The sequence below is a fragment of the Lethenteron reissneri genome, chromosome 33 (genome assembly GCF_015708825.2).
Source record: "Lethenteron reissneri isolate LAM-NWPU_2019-01 chromosome 33, ASM1570882v1, whole genome shotgun sequence".
NCBI classification, from domain to species: Eukaryota; Metazoa; Chordata; class Hyperoartia; order Petromyzontiformes; family Petromyzontidae; genus Lethenteron; species Lethenteron reissneri.
The window spans coordinates 12,557,403-12,582,648 of record NC_083811.1 but is presented as its reverse complement, the minus strand read 5'-3'; the positions used below and the strand labels follow the sequence as shown (position 1 = coordinate 12,582,648).

Sequence of the window (25,246 nt, the reverse complement as noted above, 5' to 3'; positions counted from 1 at the left end):
TGTATCTTCTGCGCATTCATCCTCGCTGTGCTTAGACGACACGACAACAGAATGATCCGTGCCAGGTGGGTCGCGGCGTTTATGTGCACGGTGGGACAGAGTTGCCAAAAATAAATTAATTAAGATTTTGACTTCCGTGTATTCGGGACCCCGGGGTCCCGCCATAAGGTTCATATGTAGATACAGCATAAAGCATATATTTGTTTTTTAAAATCATCAACTATACCGAAGTTATGTTTGTCAAACCAGAGACCAAGTTACTTTAGCTACATTCCAGGATACTCGGTGGTCAGTTTTGGTGAGACCAGGGATTTCAGCAATGCTCGCTCAGTGCTTGGGTTGCAGGCATTGCTTTCCTTGACCATCTAACTACCTTGCTAATCAATAAATAAGGAAAACATAAAAAGTAACTCCTCTTGATGCTGCCCAACACAGTGAAATCTCGTTATAATGCCACACAAAGATTAACATACTCTTTACATTGACGTATACTATATATATTAAAAAAAACATCCCCAGCATATTTACGATATATAACGTACATTTTTTTTTATCAAACTAAAGTAATTTACATGAACGTGCGTTTCAGATTAATGTAATTTTGAAGCTATGATCATTAGTGTAACTGATTGCTGCAAATTATGGCCTATTCATTATAAATCTTAAACGATCCTATTTTTTTTTTCTAGATTTGAAGCTTTCGTGACTGCAAGGATTCATATTCTTAGGTTTTTTCGGTAAAGTCACGTAGGTTACCACATTCTGATGAGCTTCCCCCCCCTCTCCTCCCCCCCTTCAACTTGCTTATAAGGGATTACATCTTGAATCATTGCCTCACTTGATACAGCTAATTCGGCTGTGACGGTCCCACCTGATGACGGAGACTTGTGTTGCCTCCGAAACGTCGTGATTTTTTGTTTTATTTTATTTTATTTTCATTAATTTTGATGTTTTTACCTACGTGACTTTACCAAAAAAACCTAAGAATATGGATCCTATTTTTACTTTACCAGGTAAGTCCCACTGAGCTATATCGCTTTTCTCAGAAGCCACCTGGCCACAAACGATATTTCAATGAAGTGGCTTATTGCCTGGAAATGTATTGCAGCCAAATACTAGAAACGCATGTTTCTAAATAAGGAGGGAAACACCGGAGGACCTGGAGAAAAAATCCACACGATCACGGGGAGAACATGCAAACTCCAAATATATAGGCGTCAAGTTCATGATCGAACCCACAACCTCCTACATACCAGGAGAGGGAGTCAACATCACTAGCATGGCCCTGCTGCCAAGTCGTCTGGTGTTGCTCTGTGATCCCCGTGTCCATGCTATTTGTGACGACCCATCATGCAACACTCTGCCACGTATTTTTTTTTTTTGTGTTTAGGTTGTTGTCCTTCCCCGGCACCTCCGATTAGCACGGTTGCCTATGTACGGTGCGAAAGAAGTTCAACATACATCATAGCACAAGTAGCGCTTTGGACCAATTTACTTTCTCTTGAGTGTATTAGTCAATCCAAGGCAAACAAAAATACGAATTAGTCAGGTTGAGAAGTTTAAAACAGATAGCAATTACTAAAGTATTTGCATTGTAAAGTTGTACAATACAGGGTCCCTATACATGCGTCATAACGACATTTCACTGCACAGTGATCGCTTGCTTCTGAGAATCCAGTGTCCTGGTTTCCAAGCCTTAAAGTATAATCCGTGACAAACATCATAGTGAGGAACGCGTTACGGACAGCAGTACACCACAGACGGACAGGACGGTGGTTTGAATTCGTGCGAGTTGTTATTTTAGAAACCCCTCCATTTGCACAGCGTCTTCATGAGGTCGTATCCCTTCTGGTGCCACTCCTGGCACTCCTGGCTGCCTCGCGCCTCGGGACCCTCCTCGTCGCTAGCGCCGACGCCGCCGGCGTCTCGGCGCAGGATGTACGGCCGCTTGGGGTTCCACGTGCCGTAGTCTCGCTTGAGGATGTACGGCGGCCTCCGCCTCTTCGGTATCTCCAGCAGCCGCCGCTTCTGGAGGAAGCTCCAAATCTGATCCATGAAGGTCAGCAGCTGAGACGACTGCTCGGACGGCGTGGCGCGCGGGGGGAGGGGGGAGCGGGGGCGGCAGGTTTTAAGAAAGATGCAACGTCCCCCACACATTTTCTCAACCCCCCTTCACTTTTGTTCCTTTTCCCTTCCCTTACACTTAAACGAATGTCGTGCTCCCGCTCGCAGTCGCTATGTTAATTTCTCTCAGCTTCAACCAACCCGTGAGTATTGCATTTGGGGCTTCTGTCTGCGGAATTTCGGTGCCCCCTTCCTTGGCAAAATATAAAAAAATGCAACGTGAGCAGCTGTTATCTGATTGCTGAATGCTGAGGCTTCGTAGCTCTCTGATGTGTTTTTGGGTTGTACCACTTTTTGTTTGAAATGATGTCCAAGAGTTTTTCTCCGTGTGCTGGGAGGTTCTTATATTCACTTCCTGAAGAAGCTACCAGGACCTGGAATAAACGTTGGACATAGTGTCTTGCAACAAAAAACACATGGGGATAGCTACTCATTCAGTAGGATTAACTAGGCTGACTGTTTTGGGCTGTATGACATGAGTTACAAGCTTTCTTAATTATACAACAAGTATAACCCGTAAAAACAAAGTTTTTCACTATAAATCCTTTATATGCGTGGCGGCTAGAGTCCTCTCGTCCTCTGGCTTGAGATGGCTGCCACCTATGGGTCAGATGATTGTCTGCCAGTATTAAGCAATTGGTAATGAAATATTTAATTTGTTTTCCCTAAACAGGGTAAAATTTTGGAATTTTTTTTCACGAACATTAATTGTCTCGCACAACGAGTCTGTGTGCAAAATGTCAGCTCGATTGGATTACGGGAAGTGGATTAAAAAACGACCGAAAGATTTGCACGGTCGTAAGCAAGCAAGCAAGCATGCAAGCACGCAAGCAAGCAAGCAAGCGAACTTAATACAAGTAAACCCGTAAAAACAAAGTTTTTCACTATAAATCCTTTATATGCGTGGCATCGGGGCGGCTAGAGTCCTCTCGTCCTCTGGCTTGAGATGGCTGCCACCTATGGGTCAGATGATTGTCTGCCACCATTAAGCAATTGGTAATTAAATATTTAAAAAAAAAATCCCTAAACAGTGTAAAATTTTAGAAAGTTTTTCACGAAAATGAATTGTCACGCACAACGAGTCTGTGTGCAACATGTCAGCTCGACTGGATCACGGGAAGTGGGTTAAAAAACGACCGAAAGATTTGCACGGTCCTAAGCAAGCAAGCAAGCATGCAAGCACGCAAGTGAACTTAATATAAAGGATTTAATAGAGGATTAAAATAAACTAGAAGCTACCATGGGACATGCTGTTGGGACGTCACAACATAATTTTTTTTATTAAAAAGTTTAGAATGCACAACCGTCATATGAGCGCTCATTAAAGTCACTTTTAACATATTTTTGCCTAATTCCAAAGCGGCAAACTCAAGTCGGTCTGAGCGAGTCTTGATAAGTTTCTGCAAAGTATGAGCTGTCTACTTTTGGGTTGCACCTTGATGTTTTAAAATAAAGAGCCCCTGACAATGTCAACAATATTCTTATCTAGATTGTAATTGTCAATGAAGGCCCTACATCTCTTTTATACCACAACCTAATGGTAACAGATTTCCAAGTGAGGCTGCTGTATATAGGGCCAATGTTATATGTATGTAGGGCCCATGTTATATGCAGCCGGGGTACAAGCTGGTTAGAGTGCGTGGCTGCATTCGGAAAATTGCGACAATTGGAAGGTTACAAGTTCGAATTACAGGCAATGCTCGACTCAGTCTATTATTTGTCTGCTGTCAGCCAACTAAATACTGATGTGTCACACTAAATTCATGGATACAGAATTGGAAGAGTGAACGCAAATGAAAATAAGCGAGCCTTGGCAGGACACACTACGAGAAGGAATGATTTGTCGACGGACAAAACGAGTGATAGAATGGCAGCCGATGTAGAGAACTTACTCAAGAGGATGAGTATCACGGAAATGTATCAAGGAGATGTATGTATTTCGATTTAAAGCTTTCGTGACTGCAGGGATTCATCTTCTTGTGGACGAAACGTCGTGAGAATTATTTTATTATGTTTTATTTTTATTATTTTATTACTTCCCTTCTACGTGACTTTACCGAAAGAACCAAGAAGAAGAGATGAATGTATGTTTGTTAAAATTCTTTCGCACCGTACGTAGCCAAACGTGCTAATCGGATGTGCGGGAGAAGGACAACAAACTTAACACAAAAAGCAGTTTTCAGGAAATGATTTTGCAACCTAGATTTAAAAGTGCATAGCCCTCGTCGCTTTCTAACATCAGTAGGCAGAGCGATCCAGACGGCCACACAATCGCATCTGAAAGTGCGCGATGCAGTGGTCATCTTTGTTCGATGGTTAGTCAAAAGCCGCTGGGAGGATGAGAGATGAGTTCATACGCACGAGTGCGATGGACTGTGGCATCCTAGGTCCATGAGGGATGACGACAACATGGGGAGACTTTCATCCAGTCGTGAATAGACAATGGCTCATGGTAATGATAACAAATACTGGCAGGTGTAAAAGGTACCTGTTTATTTCCCTGCGTCTCCAACTGATTGTGACCCATGTCTCTGAGTTCAAACACTGTGGAGGTAGCGAAAGAAAGAACAACACAGATACAACACGTTAGTAATGGCATATTAACATATATGAGTTGTCAATGTTGTTTTTAAATTAATATTTCTAAGTATTATCATGTTTCAATCATGTGTTTAATAGCAGACTTGTCAAAATCAGAGATGTACAGTATTATAATATTATCCAACCACGAATTAAAAACAATGTTTTTTTTACCCTTGATTAAGATAAGTTTTATTACAATTCCATGTAATAGTGAATGCACAATAGGTTTGTATGCAGTGGTGAATGTAAATTGGTGAATACATGTGGAATTAAGCTGTGTCCCTTGCAGAAATAGAAGCACACGTGATATTCACAACCGGCTTAATATCACCATTATGCAAAAACAGTTAATATTACTTCCATATTTGTCATTTGCACATAGATAAAAGGTACGTGTGCAGCCCTTCAATTGCTTGTTAATGTCACTGCTGGCAGGTGGCGAGATGTTGACTACCTCGCTTTGTATACAGGACGTCGTGGGTTCGATCCTGACCCAGACGCCTGTATATTTGGAGTTCGCACATTCTCCCCGTGTGGTCACGTGGATTTTTCTCCGGGTCCTCCGAGTTTTCCCTCCACATTCAAAAACATGCGTTCGAGTATTTGGCTGCTATAGATTTCCACATGATAAGCCACTTGGTTGAGCTATTATTTGTGGCGAGGTCGCTTCTGAAAAACAACTATTTGGCTCAGTGGCTACCTGGTAAAATACAATTATTTTTATTTTATAATATTTTTATTTATTTTACTTTTGAAGAGCCTCCGCTTGAGGGAGCTCGGAATATCCCCTCTAGAATGTATTTGGCATCCTATTTATGCTGGACAGACATCTTGGAAGATGGTGAGAGTACCCATATTTTACCCCACCACACGTGACCCACTGATATACTGCCGATGGCGGGAGTTAATAAACTTGCACAATTATTTAAACTGCCGTGCCCGGAGATCGTGCCATTGACCTCTACATTGCATGTCCAATGTGCTTGCAATTACCTGTGCGTGTGTATATGTTGAACTTCTTTAGCACCGTACGTAGCCAACCTTGCTAGTCGGAGGTGCACCATGGAATCATCATCTTTCAAATATATAGATTTTATACGAGTTAGAATCCTGTTTATCAGATGACTCGGCCAATCATCCCTCCAGGGTCAATACATGATTCACTATTTTGTGGTCAGTCTGCAGTCGTTCTATTAGTGACAGCTGGCTCCTCTCATAGGAATGTTGATTTTTACCGACGTCTCAGAGCTGCCATATGAGGTGAGCACCATTCCATGCTTGTTGGAGCAGGGAATTATGGTTCATGGCACAATTAAAGAGTTGATTATTCTTGCAAACGCTGTAATGACACAATGTGATTGATATTCCATGGGAGATTACGTAACGTTTCCACGTTGTGTTTTGCGGCTTTCGCGGTCGTCCCTGTTTTCGTGTGAAGACACAAGTGTAATAAAATTGGCGACCGAACAACACTAAAGTGCTCCCACCGGTCACAAAAGCAACAAGCAAAATTACTTTACTTTACCCTTTGGCAATTGCGCCGTTTAATACAAATTGATTTCGTAATGAGTCTTCTAAATAGATACCGCACTGAGGAGCTCTCTGGATAAATGCAATGACCACACGGGACCCGTGGTAAACATTCGATAATTGCATGTAATGCATTTAAGCCTCGGCATTTCGTCAAGGGATTGTTATATTTGTGCCAAGAAAACCATTTTACAGCTGCGCCGCTCACTGTGCACGTGGTACGTGATTGTTGCTGCTTTCGACGAAGTAACCCGGAGGTGCGGTCAAGCCTCTTGCTGCCCTGCAGTCAGCAGCGCAGACAAAGTGTTTCTAGCCTGTACGTGAGGAGTGTGCACGAGTTTTTGTATTTTCGTCGTCGTGCGAATGGGTTCTCTCGGGGCAGCCTGGCTCCTCTTATCGCGTGATATAAAAATTCCAAACTAAGTAATGATAATAATAACAAAACATTCCGGGTCAGATTTGGCACTGTACATAAAATACAGAAATTTAATATCTGGTACAAAATATGTTTTACCAAAGCTATCAACAGAAGGTGTGTACAGGATTAGCTGCACGTGTGGTAAATGTTATGTTGGGCAAACAGGACGAATGATCAGCACGAGACTAAGAGAACATCAGAGAAATATTACATTCTCCCAAATACAACTGTCAGCAGTAGCAGAACATGCGTGCCGACAAGGACACTCAATTGATTTTGATAATGTTGAAGTTCTGTCCAAAACTAGCTGCTACTGGCCAAGACTAATTAGACAATCTATCGAAATTGAAATAACTACAACAAACTTTAACCGTTCAGATAGCTACCGCCTTAGTGCTGCGTGGAAGCGAATCATTAAATAATACATGATTTAAATGCATGCATACAAAGGACAGCGTACTTCAATAGGAATTACACAATAGGCAGGAAGGACAAGTTCAAAGGGCTCGCATAATGCATAATGTACGTTGGCTCAGTTTACCCCCCCCCCCACATGGCACAAGAGCTCAGAAGCGTGGTCACCACATCTACAACTCTATATGTGGAACGAAACATTAAGACTTCTCCACAAATCTGGCTGTCGTCCTGATGAAGCTAGTTGAAATTACTGGCGAAACGTCGTACTTTAGATTGTAAATGTTGTGGCTTGGCTCTCCAACACACCGGTGTGCTGTACTAGTGACGAATTGCCATGTCCTGTTTACGTGACAACCCTTATCAGTTGGCTGTGTCGGGTGGTGGCGGGTTTTAACGACACATTTTATATTTACGCGATCTAACCCAAAAACACCTCTATTATGTTAAACTGAGTAATGGGTACAACAACAAAAAATACTGAGCAAGCTGTCCCGACAGCTAGCGAGCTTTCCAGAGCATGGAAAATCAAATGAGTATACATTAAATTACTGGTAACGCCGTTTGAAGGCCCATTATGTCACTCCTGGAATTAAATATGCTTGGATTTATATAATACATAATAATTTGGCTGGGTGGCACTGTGGTTGAGGGTGCTTGCATTGCAGCTGGAAGGCTGCGAGCACGAGCCGGGCATCTCCAATTGTTTAATCGCCTTGTGTTGGTTGGATTATTGAAGTAATCGGACAACATACGAATAGCTCGGGGGAGAAGTCTCATCTCCGTTGTCACATGTTCCGCTGAACGGGATGTGATGGAGGAGGATTTACGACGTTATCATCATCAACATCATCTTTGATGATACATTAGCATTCCTGTTGTCATTGTGTACTGTTTGTTTTGTTGTAACTTTCTGACCCGCCCGACTGGCCATCTGTGAACAAAGAGCTTTATAGCTCACAGGATTCCCCCAGCCATGTCACACTGGCTGCTGTTTGTACGGGCCAGCCGCCATTTTAAAAAAGAAGGGACCTCAGTAATCGACCACAAACAAGAAGAGACTGAGTGTTACATTTCGTCGATTAAATCAGCGAAATAAACCAATCTTCTTAACAAGCTCGTTCAAGCTACGAGTTCATATTCTAGTCGGGTGTCGACTCGGCTTCATCATTCCTCTGAGGTCGATGAAATGTATCGAGTAGTGCCACTTTGTAGGAGGTCAGTCTCGGTTGTTCCGTGGGAAAAAAATTCCCCTGTCTTGAAAAGTGTTCTTTAATTTAAAAGTGGATAGATAAACCAGCGAAGCGTATTGATTGTTTAAGTTCTCATTAAATGTTGCATTATGTATTCGTTTTTTAGGATTAAGGAGTCAAACGGCAAGAAGTCAAATGTCGTGTATCGATTAAAATGACGTTCAGGGAGCATCGGTCTTATTCACACAGACATTTTCAAAGGCATTAGACACATACGCACGTGCATTGAAAGATGGTCATACAATTTGAAGGTCATTACTCACGTATTCTACTTTATTGGATAAAAATTCATCGTTTAACTTGTCATGCTCAAGATATCAAGTCTCGTTTACAAAAAAAAGCAATCTTGTAATTCCATTAGCTCGCGTGGTTACGAGTGTAATGGGTTTTAAAGCGAAAAGCAATGCTCATTTTGTGCCATGGTTTACGTTAAATGGCTGCACTAGTTTTTGGGCTGATTTGTGAATCTACCTTGTTAACGATGATGGACTCACCAAGAAACCCTATCACCTGCAGAATGCTTTCTCACGTGTATAACAGTGGTGTTTTATTGCTGAGTTGTTACGCCACTTTACATGTATGTATTATGTGTGCCGTGCCGGCCTTCGTCGATGCTCGCTAACAGCACTTGCCCCAACAGTCTATTAAGACTATACGGGGGATCTTTGTCTTTGTATGTTCGGGAGCGGGAGTCTATCGGTTAGCACGCTATGTTACGAACCCGGCAACCCGGGTTCGATTTCCGCTCACGACCAACACCGGTGACGAATATCTGAACCTGTCCTCGGTCGCTCCTAGGTCGACTCGGCCTTAAATGAGTACCTGGTGCGGTGTGTGAAAACGTCGCCGCCGGGGAGACAAAGGCGGCCGGGCGTGGTGCTAGTCACCCACCCCCTCGTGTGCCGTGCCGGCCTTCAGAGGCGCCCGCTAACAGCACTTGCCCCAACAGTCTGTGAAGGCTATACGGCGGATCTTTGTCTTTTGTATGTTGCTAATCGGAGGTGCGGGGGAAGGACAACAAATTAAACACAAAAAGCGGTTCTCAAGAAATGAGTTTTCAATCTAGATTTAAGAGTGCACATAGTTCCAGACCAATACTTCTGCCGTAGCTGATCATTACTTTAATGCGGCTGGCTCACGTGAAATTGATTTGTCTAAGACGATGGTACTTTTCAAGCCGACTGGCTATCAACAGATTCGTTCACGAAGCCATCCATTATATACAGACACAATTTCAACCGAGACGACGGTTTTAAACTCAGCAATCATTGGAAAGATGTCATCAACCACTTTGGGTCATGACTTGAATTTGTGTTTTCTTGATAATTGGTTCTTTACCCTTCTATCTGGCAACAAAACTGACACCTTTTTACAAGGAGTCATGTTTGCATAGACCGCAATACCTGCAGTCATAATACAAACAAAATAACATAACTCTGATAATGTGCACTGTCCTTGAAGTTGATTGGTCCACACCCGAGACAGCTTTCCTTTGAGCCTAGTGTCTCGGGTGTGGACCAATCAACTTCAAGGACAGTGCACATTATCAGAGTTATGTTCTTTTGTTTGTATTATGACTGCAGGTATTGCGGTCTATGCAAACATGACTCCTTGTAAAAAGGTGTCAGTTTTGTTGCCAGATAGAAGGGTAAAGAACCAATTATCATATTTTTACTGGCAAATGAGGTTCCCATTGTGTTTTCTTGTCAACCTCTACCGTCAGCAGTGTGGATGGGTGTAGCGAGGTGCAATGCCCCCTATCCCATATCTACCCCCCCCCCATCTCTGCCCCACCCCCTCTCTCTCCCCCTGTCTCTGCCCCATTCCTCCCCCCATTGTCTGCGACTGGCTGCCCCGTCCATGCTGTTTGCGCTGCACAAGCTCACCTCCGCCAACTCCTCCTTTGTGTTGCTCCTGCATGAGCGCGCTGCTGCTGCCGCAGCTCGTGTTGCTAGCGCAGCTCTTACCGCCGCCCACTCACTCTGGAGCCCTTATCAGCAGCTACATTTGGAGGCTTGCCCCCTCTTTTCTCTCCGCCTGATGATGACCGCTTGTGTTGCGATCGAAACGTCGTGTTTTTTTGCTTTTATTATTTTAAATGTATTATTTTAATTTTATCTTATTATTTTTATTGTATTTTCATTATTGATTTTTTTTTTCTATTTACGTGACTTTACCGAAAGAACCAAGAATATGAATTCCTGCAGTCACGAAAGTTTTAAGCCTAAATGTATGTTTCCTCAGTGCTGATGTTTACACACAAAGTACTCATTTAGGGTTGCATCGACAAAGGTGACGTGCATGGTAGGTTAGCGTACCACTCTTCATTGCATGGCCAGGAATTGAAGCGACATTGTTGGGTTGAGTTAAAAAAACATCTAAAAAAATATTCTAATCACTTAAAGTTTCCATTAAAATTAGACCTCAAAAGTGGCTATTTGCTTAAAGGATGATTGCGAAGCTCTTCTCTGCATTGATGGATTTTAGCTAGCGGTGAACTCCACATGCCTTTAAGGTATCTCGATGAACGACATTTCAAGCCAGAAAGAGGAACACATTGAATAGAGGACGCACGCTTGAGTAAAGACGTAATTCATACTGTTCAGAATATGACGTGGGATTATCCAGGACACCTCGCGATATGGCACGATGGCCGACGGTCAAGAATTACGACGGAGTGGCAGCCAATGGATTGAACGCTTCCGAGAGCGCGTTCACCGCAGAGACCGTTGCAACGCAGGATCGCGAGAGGTGTCAACGGCTTGCGGAGGCTTGCATCCAGCAGTGGTTTGAGCATGTCTGATAATGATATGATATAATTTATTTCGATATATTTTTAGGAATATAACATTGCAACATCATCATCATCTATACAACTGCTATATGACATAAGTGCCTGGCTCAATGAAAATCCATCGCAATACCTTTCAGAGCAGCACAAAGTGAGGCATTCATTATCCACTGTGACATCCACATGTGTAGCCTCATGTCTGAAATATTGCCGCATTATACCAGCGCAGCTTTTTACGGTTGTGCTGTGCAGACCTACGATGTGTTTTCGGGTTGTACCGCGCGTTTTTATTGTTCAGCACGATGTCCGACGTTTCGTTCCAAGTGCTGCCACCGTCTTTAGTAACTGAATTAAATTTGACGACGCAATCGGAGAGCTTTACAACATTGCATCGAAACTTTACGATGCATTTGCTTTCATTTCAAGTTATATTTGAGGGTGTCACCGAATTTTCGAGGCTTCTTTGTACTTTGTATTTACGTTGAACTCCTTTCGCACCGTACACAGTCAAGCGTGCTGATCGGAGTAAGGATGATGAAGATGATGGTGGTAAATATTTCCAAATGTCACTGGGGGGAAGGCTGTATATCACTGTTAGCATCGTCTCCATAACGCTTTGACGTTCATGTATACAAGATAGGAAATTAGTTGCTCTATGAACCCCTAACCTGAGTTGTATTCCTGGTCACTGCATGTATGTTGAACTCCTTTTGCACCGTACGTAGTCAGCCGTGCTAATCGGAGGTGCGGGGGAAGGACAACAAACTCAAAACGAAAAGCAGTTCCAAGGATATAAGTTATCAATGTAGATTTAAAAGTGCATAGCTCCAGTGGCTTCCTGATATCGGAAGGAAGAGCATTCCAGACGGCCGCAGAAGCGCATCAGAAAGCGCGCGATGCAGTGAGTGATATAATTGCAGGTGATATTAGAACGGGCCCTGCTCTCTCTTCCTTAACCAACCCGCAATGATGAGCGTGGTGTAGTCTGTATGGTAATACAACAACGGACCCATAACCGCCGACACGGCGTGGGGAGGCCTTCATCCGGCGGTGGATAAACAAAAGGGCTGAATATTAGTTTGGTGTGCTCAGCGTGATTACAAGGAACTGTGTGCGAACTACACGCCGACAGTTCTATTGAGTTGTATCCCGTATTCTACATTTTATAAGACGCTCCGGTAAGTAAGACGCACCCAAACTTGTGCCCGGTGTCAGTAAAGGTATAGATGTCTGATAATGTATATCTATGCAGTATATACTGTAAACATGCACCTACCGGATTATAAGACGCAGCCTTGGCTTTTTGCATTCAAATGCAGGGGGGCAGGGGACGGTGCGTCTTATATTTCAGAGCAAAAACGTTCAGAGGGTATCGCAATGAGTGTAGAGGTGTCGCCACGTCCGCAGGAATTAGCGCAAGGCGACCCTGACGGCGTACTCACAGAAGACGTACGGTGTGAGAGTACTCACACACGACTGTGTCTGAATACACACACACGCGATGTCACGGCGCGAGTACACAGCCCGTAACATAGCTCTGGATCCAGGGGTCGGCATCCGTTGAAAGAAGACGAAGAAGAGATATTGTTTTTTGTTGTCTTTGACCAAAATAGTTGGAGAGCCGCATCGCACGCAGAGCTGCTTGTACACGAACACAGCAGCAGATGACAACACACATTCTGACTTAATGGAGCAAAATTGGTGATGGAACAAACCGCGTATATTTATGTCCTCCCGAAGTTATTCTTTGATACTACAGTGTGTACATGTTGTGGTCACCAAGACATTCCATAGTGACCCGTTCCCTGTCATATTTAATGGATTATCTTTACGTAAATTAACGTTTAAGATTTAATTGTTTCATTATAAAAACAATTAAACGGCTTCCCGCTCAGAGCCGCAAGATGGGAAGTCAAAGAGCCGCACGTGCCTGACCTGGGTAACACGGACGCCCGAGCAACATCAAACAGCTGGGTTCAATAATATCCGAACAGCAGTGAGATAACAAAAGCCCTGTTCGGATTTCAAATTCTGGTTAGAGCGAGCTTTAAAAAGTTTGCTCAGTTCAGTTCACGGCACACAGGAAGTCAGGAGCCGCTTTTCCTTTGGGCATACTGGTCCCTGCCATAGAAACGGGGACATTCCAATACTGGCTAAGAACGTGAACCGACGTTTTTTTTTACGCACGTGAGACTTTAGTGTGTTTTTTTATTTTATGGGATCGTCTTGGGGTTGAGCGGTGGCACATCGGTTAGCGCACTGCGCTGAGACGTTGATGATGGTGACAAGTGTGTTTGCCCCACCTTCACAATCCCCCCCCTCCACGATCCAGAATGGTGAAGTATGGTCAAACAACCCTTACGACGGTACGGCTTAAGGAAAAGCCTTCATCCAGAAATGCATAAACAAAGAGGATGTGCATTATTATTATTATCATTGTCATTGTGAATACTCGTTAAGTAATGGGTGTGAGAATATACGAGAGGGCTGGATTAGATTGTTAAAATAAGAGGGTTTGCACATTTCGTGCCATGTGGTACTGAATTAAAGAACTGTATTCGCAGGGTTTGATTTTCCGGAACGCTGGCAGGCCGTCCTAGAGTGGGGATGATCAACATAAGACACTACTACTAACGCGGGGTGTATTTGAAGAATTGCAGTTGAAAATTACGATCAGTTTTGTTATTTCGACATACTTTTTAACATTAAACAACATTGCCATTTGTGAACACGTCTGAAAATGTGTTACATTTGGTGAATTATACAACGTGACATTATCTGGGCACATTACACACATATATGTGTAAATGTTAGCGGAAAACCCTTTAAGGACCTCGCCAAACACCCCAACGCGAGACCGTCTTGAAAAGGGGATCTTGAGACTCGCTGATACTTTCCCGAATGAATGCACGAATGATTGTAATCAGGCAACAAGCTTCTGTTACGTGACAATCATTCCTGCAATTCACCATTCAGTCAACGGGGCATCACCGCGAGCCTTTGCCAGTGCACGCATGTTGAACTTCTTTTGCACCGTACGTAGCCAACCGTGCTAATCGGAGGGAGGTGTCACAATCAGCGATGACACTCGCGATGCGTTAAAAGCCAGTATTGTCAGTAGAGTAGGGCACATTTAGTACTCAATATTTTCTTCTGGATCTCGCAATCCCTCACCTGGTTATAAATAATTCACCTACACGTGCCTGCGTGAAAGTGCTCGCAATATGGACTTAATATTAAGGGGAGCCGCGGTGCAGTGGTTAATGCACTGCGCTACGAACAGCCAAACATTTGAACCTATCTTGGCCCTTCCCCTGGTCAACTCAGCCGTGAGTGAGTACCTGCTGCGGTGTCTAAACAACAGCACTGGGGAAGACAAAGGCAGCCGGGTGTGGTGTTGACCACCCACAATCCCCTCCTACGCCGCGTTGACTTTCATGGGTGCTCGCGAACGACACTTTGCTCAACAGCGTGGTAAAGGCCACACGGGGGATCGTTGTCTTTGTTCTAATTGACCTCAGTGAAACTGTCGCGTACTATAGCTGCAACTCGATCGGTGGGCTTGGGCTGGGCACGTTGCGAGCTTCGAAGATGGTCAAGAATAATAGCGGAGTGGCTGGCAGCCAAGGAATGAAATACGCACAAGAATACTTCCATTGAGGAGGGCACTGGGCATGGAGTGATTGGTGAAATCGGGTCGCATGAATCTGCAACGTGGATGTAAATACCATGGTGAACTTCTTTCACACCGTACGTAGCCAACCGTGCTAATCGGAGGTGCGGGGGAAGGACAACAAACTTAACACAAAAAGCGGTTCTCTTTAAAAGTGCGTAGCCTCCAGCGGCTTTTTAATATCGGAAGCAAGAGCATTCCAGACGGTCACAGAAGCGCGCATCTGAGAGTGTGCGCTGTGGTGACCGTCTTTGTCCGATGGCTAGCCAAAAGCCACTGCGAGGATGACCGGAGTTTCGCGAGATGGTTTATGCTCCTTGACGATATGTGCAAGGTAGGATAATTACATCCCAAGATGCCTATTCTTGAGAGAGTTGGCAATGGCTTTGGGGGCCAGCTTTCACCCAGCAATGGATTGGTCGTGGCTGCTGCGGCTGCCGATGATGAAAGTCTGATGTCAACCCTCCCACATCCCTTTTACCATCGCGGGTGAGACGATATCAGACATAAACCCCGGGAGTGACGTCGCTCAAGTCACACACAGTCACACACAGTCACACACAGTCACACAAAGATCAAAGATCCCCCATATAGCCTGAATAGACTGTAGGGGCAAGTGCTGTTAGCGAGCACCTATGAAGGCCGGAACGGTACACGAGGGGGTGGGTGGCTAGCACCACGCCCGACCGCCTTTGTCTCCCTAGTGGCGATGTTTACACACCTCACCAGGTACTCATTTGAGGCTGAGTCGACCTAGGGGAGGCCCGGGACCGGTTCAGATAATCGTCACTGGTGTTGGCCGTGAGCGGGAATCGAACTCGTGTCGCCGGGTTCATAGCGCAGCGCGCTAACCGCTACACTACCGCTCCCCACACACACGCACATAAAGTCACACACGCACACACAGTCACACACACTCACACACACACAGTCACGCACACACACAGTCACACACACAGTCACACACACACACAAACACACACACAGTCACACACACACAGTCACACACATACACAAACACAGTCACACACACACAGTCACACAGTCACACACACACAAGTCACACACACACAGTCACACACACACAGTCTCACACACACACAAGTCACACACAAGTTACACACACACAGTCACACACACACACACAAACAAGTCACACACACACAGTCTCACACACACACAGTCACACACACGTCACACACACACACAGTCACACACACACACTCACACACAGTCACACACACACAAGCGCGCGAGTCGTGTCGTTTTTGTTTCGCGTTGTCGCGGACCGGGGCCTTTCGCTAGGTGGCAGCAATTGTAAAACGAAAGATTAAAACCCAAACGTGTTTTTCCGTGCCGCGGTTCTGAATTGAAGTTTGTATTGTTTTCATTTTCATGTTAATTTTGTTTAGAGCCGCATTAGCTGCTCATGCGTTTAATATGCGCGGTGAATTGGCGACGCATAGGAGCGTGAATATCACGCGAGCACGTGGGCCCTGTGTCGCATCCGCGCTTTCACACGTCCTGGTATCAGCCAGTCCACCTTTGTACCAACTGTGCGTGGATAATGAACGTATTTACATTTACACTTAAACCGCCTTTATTGAATCTCTCGTGACGTGCGGCGGACATCGCAGCTGAGAGATTGGCAGTAGACGATCGTGAGCTAACGAGTAAACACGAATAGAAGTTTAAATGACCAATTCGCAGTATGCGACATGCGACAGAGCGATTGTGCTAAGGGCATGGACCGCAATTTGTCTTTAACCTGCTGTGTAATTATAGGTCTACTTGTAAACACAACATTTAGCCTTTGTTTTAAACAAAGCTTTCCCTAAGTAATACTATTTGCTTCGTTTTTATTTAATTTTAGTATCTGCTCCCAAGAAATCATACCTGATGTCTTGGTGGAAAGGAAATTTCCTGCAAAATATGTTTTATATCTCAAAATTACCAAATTTTTGCCTTTTTTCATCTTATTTCCACATTTCGCCGTGGCTATATTTGGAGTATAATTTGGTTCGACCAACCAATAAATGAATGGGCTCTCACCTTTGGGCAAAAAGAAACTGTAAACTACTAGACACATTAGCGAACAACACTGCTTTAAAATGAAAAAAACATAATTGCCGACCGTTCTGCTAATGGCACATATGAAGCAGAGCCATGCGTACTACTTTATACAACGCACGAAAACAACAAATTACAGTCCATGTGCTCGTTTAAATCAACACAAAATGATAAAGCACAACGCCGTGTCCCCGTTCAAACAGGCGATGGAATCCACACATCTCCAGCGAGAGCCGTGTACTAATGGTGAAAACTCCACGTTACCGTGGCCGGACAAAGTGTATCAAAAGGCTGAACACCATGGGCATCTCATCGAGTTGTATTTATTCATTTTACCTACCCCAATCACTAGAAGGGGTAGATAGACTACCCCCAGGGGGTAAACAAACTGATTACAGAGACATTGGCGATAGTGAGCGATACCCTACGAAACCCCCCTAACATACAAGCGACGAACATCACGTCAACTTACCAGACACCGCCTCTCCTAAAGAAGCTAGAAGAAGGAGCGAACTTATCACCGCCAGTCGCATCTTCACACGCAGACGTCGTCGCCTCGGACGAGCGAAGAGCTTCTGGAGGTGTTCGAGACAAGTTGAGACGGTCAGCGGTTATCAGCAGTTGCGTCAGCGGGTGCCCCCCCCCCCCCACTGAATGCGCCTTCAAACTCGACCACGTTTTGCTCATCCACTGGCGCTTCCTGGCTCTCTCGGTGCTCTTTTATAGCCACTCCTGACGTCCATGGCTTCTGGTGAAGAAGCGAAAAAAAAAGAATCCCATTAAAAATAAAAAAGCGGCTCCCTCCAACCATCCAACCACCCCCCCACCCACCAATCCTTGCTTGTCCCCCAGACGCATCTATCTGCACGCACGTGTGCGACGCTGTTCAACAAACTAGTAATTGTGCATCGTTGCGATCGCCGCAATATTTCTTACGTGCCACCTCTTCGCGCAGCCAGATGCCCGCCGATGAGGAGGGGGGTGGGGACGGTAACGCGTTTCACGGTTGCCGTTTTGAGAATGTGATTCGGCAGAGGGGACACATGACGCTTATGCTATATGGCCACGCATGTCGAGTGAGCGTTTGAAATACTTATTGTTAATGCCACAACGTGGGTTTGTGAAAAGGTGAACACGTTTGCAGGATATACCATGTATACTTATTTTACACGTTACGATGTAAACCAGATTTATCGATTTAAATCAGCTCGCGTGTGCAGGTGCGAGGTGGATTATGGACACTTCAGGATCGTGATGGCGATTAAATTCATTCAGCAGTGGAATGATGGATGATTAAGAAGGGCAAATGCCCGAAACGTCGCCTATTATACTCGTTGGTTCTTTCAGCAATCGACGATTGCTTGTGTGGCGATCGAAACGTCGCAATCTATTATTTTTTCTACCTACGTGACTTTACCGAAAGAACCAAAGTGTATGTGGATTCCTGCAGTCACGAAAGCTTCAAATCAAGATCGCCTATGATGTTTTCATTTTAGGGTTGTGTTATTGACGAATGTGTGGAATGGTGATTATATAGAATGTAGATGATGTTAGTTGGTGCAAGAGACGCATATACACCATATCACCGCACACACTTGAATATAAAGTACATCTTCACAAATACGCCTGCCCCGCAAATACAACAAGTCCATCATCACAGCCAGGGCAACATTCACATATGTACATTGCCGGTGTCTTTGTGGTAGACGGGACTCGACGTAGGGACTTAACAGGGCGACAGATTGAACGCACGTGTTCGACGAGATGTAATCGTAAGGCACACGCGGTCCTTCATTTTGGACAACGCATTCAAACAAGATAACTTCCCGATGGCAATGTCATCTTTTTCACGAGCAACAATGCAACCCCACGGTTAATCTACAGCAGCAGGGCACCGTGGGTGCGGCCGTATTCCAATGTAAGATGTTTAACATATGAAAGCATTGCGAAACGGTGACGCAGTTGGAAAAACCGAGCAATGGGACGCGTCAGGGAGGCACTTTCGCCGGGGAGATGGAGTGATGAAATCAGCTCTCGCGTCGACGGTGATTGTTGCCTTTGCAGAAGCGATGAGCGACTGCCGGGCGACTTGAGGGAGCCTTCATCCAGCAGTGGATTGACCATGGCTGCTGACGTTGCTGATAGCGTCAGTCGCTCCTGAAACGCGGGCACGCGTGCAGTTGCGAATGTCTAAACTGTGTATCCATTATTGTGTACATTGAGATCCAGTGTAGGGCTGAACTATTTGCGGAAAATATCTAGTTGCTATTTTTCTGACAGATATTGCGATTTGATTTGCGATTAAAATGTTATGTCAAGCTTCAATTCAATGTTCACTGTGTAATAGATTTAAAACATGTGATGGAGCATTACCACATGATTCCATCAAAATATGAACTGCTCTATATATTCTAATGCAAGGATGAGAACTTAGAATAATTAATTGCTTCCAACATGCATTTATTAAAATGTTTTAATTGAAATGGAACAATACAACATAGAACAATTTTTAAGTTATTTAACTTTACATATATTTTTCCTGCCTCATCACCTTATGACGATTGCTTGTGTTGCGATCGAAACGTCGTGATATTGTTATTATTTTATAAATGTATTATTTGAATAAATAAATAAAGAAATGTTCTAATAATAATAATAATAAATGAAACAATTCCAATAAGAAAGTAATAGGACTTTTAAAATCGCAAAAAATCGCATCCTTTGCAAATTGCTAATCGCATTGTTTCAAATTGCGATTTCGATTTGAAATTGATTAATTGTTCAGCCCTAATCCAGTGGCTGGTGTTGCTGTACACACCCCGTATGAGAATTAGCGTCAGCGCACGATGTCCTCATAGTAAGGAATTGGCCGTTGTGGGACGCGTGTGAAACATTAGAGAATCATCTAAAATTATAAACTGTGCTTACTCGTGCGAATGCTTATATACCACCACTTGTGGATTCTAACCGCATGACATTAATACAAATGCATGAGTGTATGTGTATTAGCATTTGACAAAATTCCTCTGAGTAAATCAGGATAGCGTTTTTCTTTTTCGTGGTCATGAACATGTCATTTCAACCGAATATCAAAATAACGCGACTGTACACATTTATGCAGCGTTTAAGTGCACACAACAAATGTCTCTCTTTTAAAAGCAATCTTTAAAATACCAAATGTATGAGAATACAGCCTATATACACATCCACAGAGGAGATGGAGCGATTAAATCAATGCGTGTTCGACGGTGCTAGGTGGATTGCTGAACTGCAGGGTCGTGAGAGCTGGTGACGGCTTTGACGATGCCTTCATCAAAGGACGATGCCGATCTGACGTTCCGTAGCTTAACAGTCGGGCGACGACCACTCTTCGCATCATGAATAACATCAGAACGCGTTCCTCGGTGGCATCGTCTCTGAAAGGTAGGCATATAATTTGCAACAACATCATACTTCAAAGATATTTTCAAGTGCCGTAAAGCCGTATCGCGATTGAACTGACACTTGCAATATCCGGCTGGGTGGCATTCTCGCATAATATGCGTGGTGGGGATGCTAAGCGAGAAAAGTACAATTTAAGAAATACTATGAAATAACGACAAGGACGCTCAGAGTTGTATTGCATTGTTATACATATAACTAAATAGGACGTTAGAACATTCTTGAGGAGGACTCAACGCAGTTTGATTGTTAATACATATTTTTAGAAGGGCACTCTAAAAGTTAGGCAGAATTTATTGTTTTAACTGTTCTGCGTTTGAGGCGAAACTTTTGTAAGAAGTCACGTTGACATTGCCACGGGAAACCGGGGGATGAAGAGAAGTTTGTTTTTTAATGTTCTTTTGCTACCGCCAAAGTGTCAGTGTTCTGTAAGAAATACATAAATATATTAATTACATGCCATAATTCACAATATGTGTTGGTATACTGCAACAATATCAACAACATTATAGCCCCCGAGCATCTAGGAGACGAGAAATAAAACGTAAATATGAATACATGCAATGCTCGCTAAATTATAAATAATCACGCTATACACTATAGACTACAGATTTAGTCATTCGAACGCTGTTTAAAATTATAACAATAATTGTGTAGACAATAATCAGCGCTATGAGGCCTGATAAAAAATATTTTATTACGAAATGTTGAAACGAATCCGAATGCTTGGATGTGCCTAATTACATAATTATCAATACAGTGCAGTCTTATCAATTAGATTGTAATATATCTCAAAATATGTAGTTTGTGATTTTACAGAACCATAGTGTAGTGGCATAAAATTAGTCACCGGAGCGCGTAGCGCTGGGAACTGGTAGAAAGGGATTATGGGGAGCAGCCCGGTCTAACCAGTGGGACACGTGGGCGAGGCCTAGAGCCTTCTGGGAGATCTAGAAGGGTGCGTGGCCGAGGGCGGAGCCTGGCCACGCTGGGGAGGATAAAAGGTGAGCTCCGACTCACAGTCGGGGCTGCTGCCATCTAGAGTAGAACTTGTTGTGCTGCCGTCTTCATGGTCTTCGCCTCTTTGAGCTGTGGGTCTGGCAGCATGTTGGCTGTTCTGACCCGGTATGTAGTTATCCCCTATGGCTGTGAAGGTCGGAATAAACAAGAGAGAGAGAGTGCCTCCTACTAGTGTCTCTGAATTAGTACACTACAATAGTGCTGTAAAATCTGCCTGCCTCTGTCCACTCGGTAGTACAGCGGTATCCCAATGTATAGCTCCCTACTTTTACGTTGCTTCGCAAATACGTCACCACCTTATTATTACCACGACCCGATTTGCGGTACCTCAAGCCCACACTTACGTCGCACACAGCATCGTATCCGTCACTCGACTCCACGGAATCTCATGTCCGAGGAATCTTAAACGAACAACCCTGAACTGAAGGTGACTTATCTTCTGAATTGCCAAGCAAACTATTCACATTATTCCTACATATTAAAACTATATAACTAAACTATTTAAAAAAAGTTTTTTCGAGGTAAGGCCCACTGAGCTATAAAAAAAAATTCAGAAGCGACCTAGTCACACATGATAGCTCAACGAAGTGGCTTATCATGTGGACATTTATAGCAACCAAACACTCTAAACGCATGTTTATACATGTGGAGGGAAACCCCTGTGAGATCCGGAGAAAAATCCACGCGACCACGGGGAGAGAGACATGCACACTGCAAATATTCAGGCATCAGCGTCGGAATCGGACCCACGAACATCTGTATACCTGGCGAGGTAGTTAACATCTCGCCACCGTGGCGCACTCTAACTTGATCTCTTACTGGATGTATTATTCTCCTTTAGCCATTGACAAGTGTGGACTATGGGACTCTACTATACACCTCGACAAAGAGGCACGTTTTGGTGTAAATTCATAATTTCTGTTGAGCGCATACGGTGCGTAGAGGTTGTCACAGTGACAAATATAAAACGCAGTAACATTGAGCTATAATGCATGGGGTAACCAGATTTGGATGATAGGGATGCTATGTTAAGATATGATGTTGTAATAGCTATATACATAATAATAATTTATTACAATTGTGTACTGTATAATGTTATAAAGCAACGACGTAATATATTTTTTCAATATTTACCCAGAAAATCACGAGTTTCGACACTCTTTTTTTGCAGGAGGGTTCTTGCTTGGCATGTTCATTTGTTGTGTGTGTTTGGCGTGTGAGTGTAAACCTGAGGAGCCGTACGAGGGGATAACACACAGAGGTCGCACAGGCGGGCCTGATGCCTACTTGTTGTACTGCACGATTTCAGGCACATCCCACCAACATCTAAGACAATGGATTTTGCATAATCCACCACACGATGGCCGAACATTCCTTTAACACACGATGCCTATTATTGTGTTGGTAATATTCCTGTGCGTTATTCCTTTCTATGTATTAGTATGTGGGTGGTAAGAAGCCATTGTAGCAAAACACATTGTTGGACTCCACTTATATGCTCTCACCTATATGCTCACCGCATTCACCAACCCGCGCTGACATTGGTGGTGAAGTATGGTCCAAACAACCACCACGAGACGCACGGCGCGGAGAGGCATTCATACAGCGGTGGGTTGACTAAAAGGGCTGAGCATGTCCGCGAATATATTTCATAAAGCATGGCAATACTGAAAAAATGCAACAGGGGGCGCATCTTCATCAAACACTGTCGCTTGCCCATGGAACTCGTGGAAAACTTTAGACTTGTTCCTCGATGTAAATGTTGCCAACGTTTGATTATGGATGTTCAAAAACAGCTGTGCTAATGCACGGTGTTATTCTGACGTTAAAGCGTGGAACGTTGAATGGTTTTCTACACGCAGCCATTCTCTAGAGTATCCGTGGGATTTAAACCAAAACACGATGGACATTCAACGGACAATTTGGAATAATAGATAATTTAATTATTGTGTAAGGATACACGTATTTGCATTCATTGGGCATTTAAATTACCCAGAATCTCAAAGTGCATGGCATCCCAACATCATGTCAATCATTCCAAAGCACAGATGTAGCGTTGTAGTTTTCACATTTTCCCTCGAGGACCTACTGATGGCAGCAATGGCCTGCAAGTGGGCATTGGTCTGTCAGTAGGGAGCGTTGTTGTGTTTGCTATTCTGTTTGCTGTCATAAACTTGCGAGTCATTGTTAAAACGTGGCAAATTTGGACTGTGGTGGAGGCACACAATGCTCTCTTTTTCAAATGTCACGGGATCTTTTGAGTCCACTGTGATGCAGACGGCGTATAGTGTAAAGGATAGCTAAGACCGTGTCATTTATTTTGCGATTTTAAAGTCTTGAACTTACTGATTGCTTGAGATGCAATGTTCGATAAATCCACGTTCTTGCTTATTATGTATTAATGTGTTGTATAAAAATAATAATAGTTTACAGCTCTCTCAGTCCACTCTTCGATGGTCTCCCCACACCCACTTCGTATCAGTCATTGGGGTTGGCTGACCATACTTCACCAACACTGAAATTGTATAACAACTAGCAGCTTGTTACGTCCTTTGGGACGTGAGCGTCTGCCCATCCCTTCGGCCAGCCAGCCAGCAAAACTTTTTTCTCACATAGTATGAAACTTCGTAAAATCGTCGATATTTACAACAAATCTTTTGGTGACGATGCATAAGCAGTGATGTACAAGGACAATTGGCTAGAAAATAAGTTGCCATTTCTCGCAACGCCGCCTATTATTTATTTTTATTCCTCTTTAAGGCGACAGTGTTATTGACAAATGTGTTGAGCTTTTAACATTTCGAACTGTTAACAGGAACACTGAATCGTCAGTGTGGAGTGGTGAAGAGAGGGGTGGAGGATGCCCAGGAGCGGTTTGGAAAACTCTCGCCACTGATGTTAGCCGTGGTCTGGAATCGAACAGATTTGTAGCTGGTGTGCTAAGCGCTGTGCCACACCTCCCTGAGATGTACGGCGTGCACATCAATAGATCAGGATAACCTCTCCCATTCAAGTACAATGCACTTTTTTTCGTTGGGATAGATTCAATTAAATAATGTTAGAGTATGTCATATGCACGCTGCTACACATACTGAACTAATACTCAGGAGGTAATTACATTACACTTTAATGAAAAGTAAATTTGGGTCTTCTCGAAATATATTAACAAAATATTCATGTTTCCTACCTATACCCAGGGCCGGACTGAGGCACGGGGCTTTAGGGGTTGCAGCCCAGGGGCCTCCGCCAGCTGGAAGGCCTCCAGAGATTAAGTGAAAAGTTATTTCACTTGTGAATGCTGAATTGTATTTGTTGTTAGCCTTGTAAAAATACATTTTTTTTTAACTTAGTTTTCTTTTTAAAAATATTATTGGGGCGCTCACAGTACCTGTAGCCCAGGGGCCTACAACATCTTAATCCGGCCCTGCCTATACCATAGACATCCACACATCACGCACGATTATTCATATGTAGGTAAGTATTAATATTTTACATCGGATATAAATACCAACAAAGAGAAATATATTTTGCCATTGTTGGTACACACACACACGTTATGCGTTATGTTAAATGACGCGGAATTGTAAAGTTGTGAACAGATAATTTAGACATTCTTGAAAATAGCCACAGAAAACAGTCCGTGACATGACCCTCGTGCACGGGTGGGCAACCTGAGGCTCTTTAACGGTCCCCACTTCGTGACGTTCTTTATTCAGGACCACCATCTCGTACTCATCACGCGCATCGCGGCTCTTGAAATGTTGAGTTTTTTTTACCGAATTCGAAAGCAATGCATCTTAGTCTTTGGGTCTGTCGGTAAAGTCACGTAGATATGTTCAAAGAAAATAACAGAAATGAAGCTATCGACGTGACTTTACCGAAAGACCCAAAGAATATTAATTCCTGTAGTCAAGATTTAACAATGCATC

At 43.7% G+C, this 25,246-nt stretch overlaps 1 long non-coding RNA gene across 1 annotated transcript; it reads right to left on the bottom strand.

Moving 5' to 3' along the window:
• Window positions 1–19,311: 19,311 nt before the first annotated feature.
• LOC133350355 (uncharacterized) lies at window positions 19,312–25,246 on the bottom strand. The gene is made up of 3 exons (XR_009756044.1): window positions 24,989–25,246; window positions 21,318–21,443; window positions 19,312–20,272 (listed from the first exon to the last, which is right to left on the bottom strand). It is a non-coding gene; the product is annotated as an uncharacterized LOC133350355 (long non-coding RNA).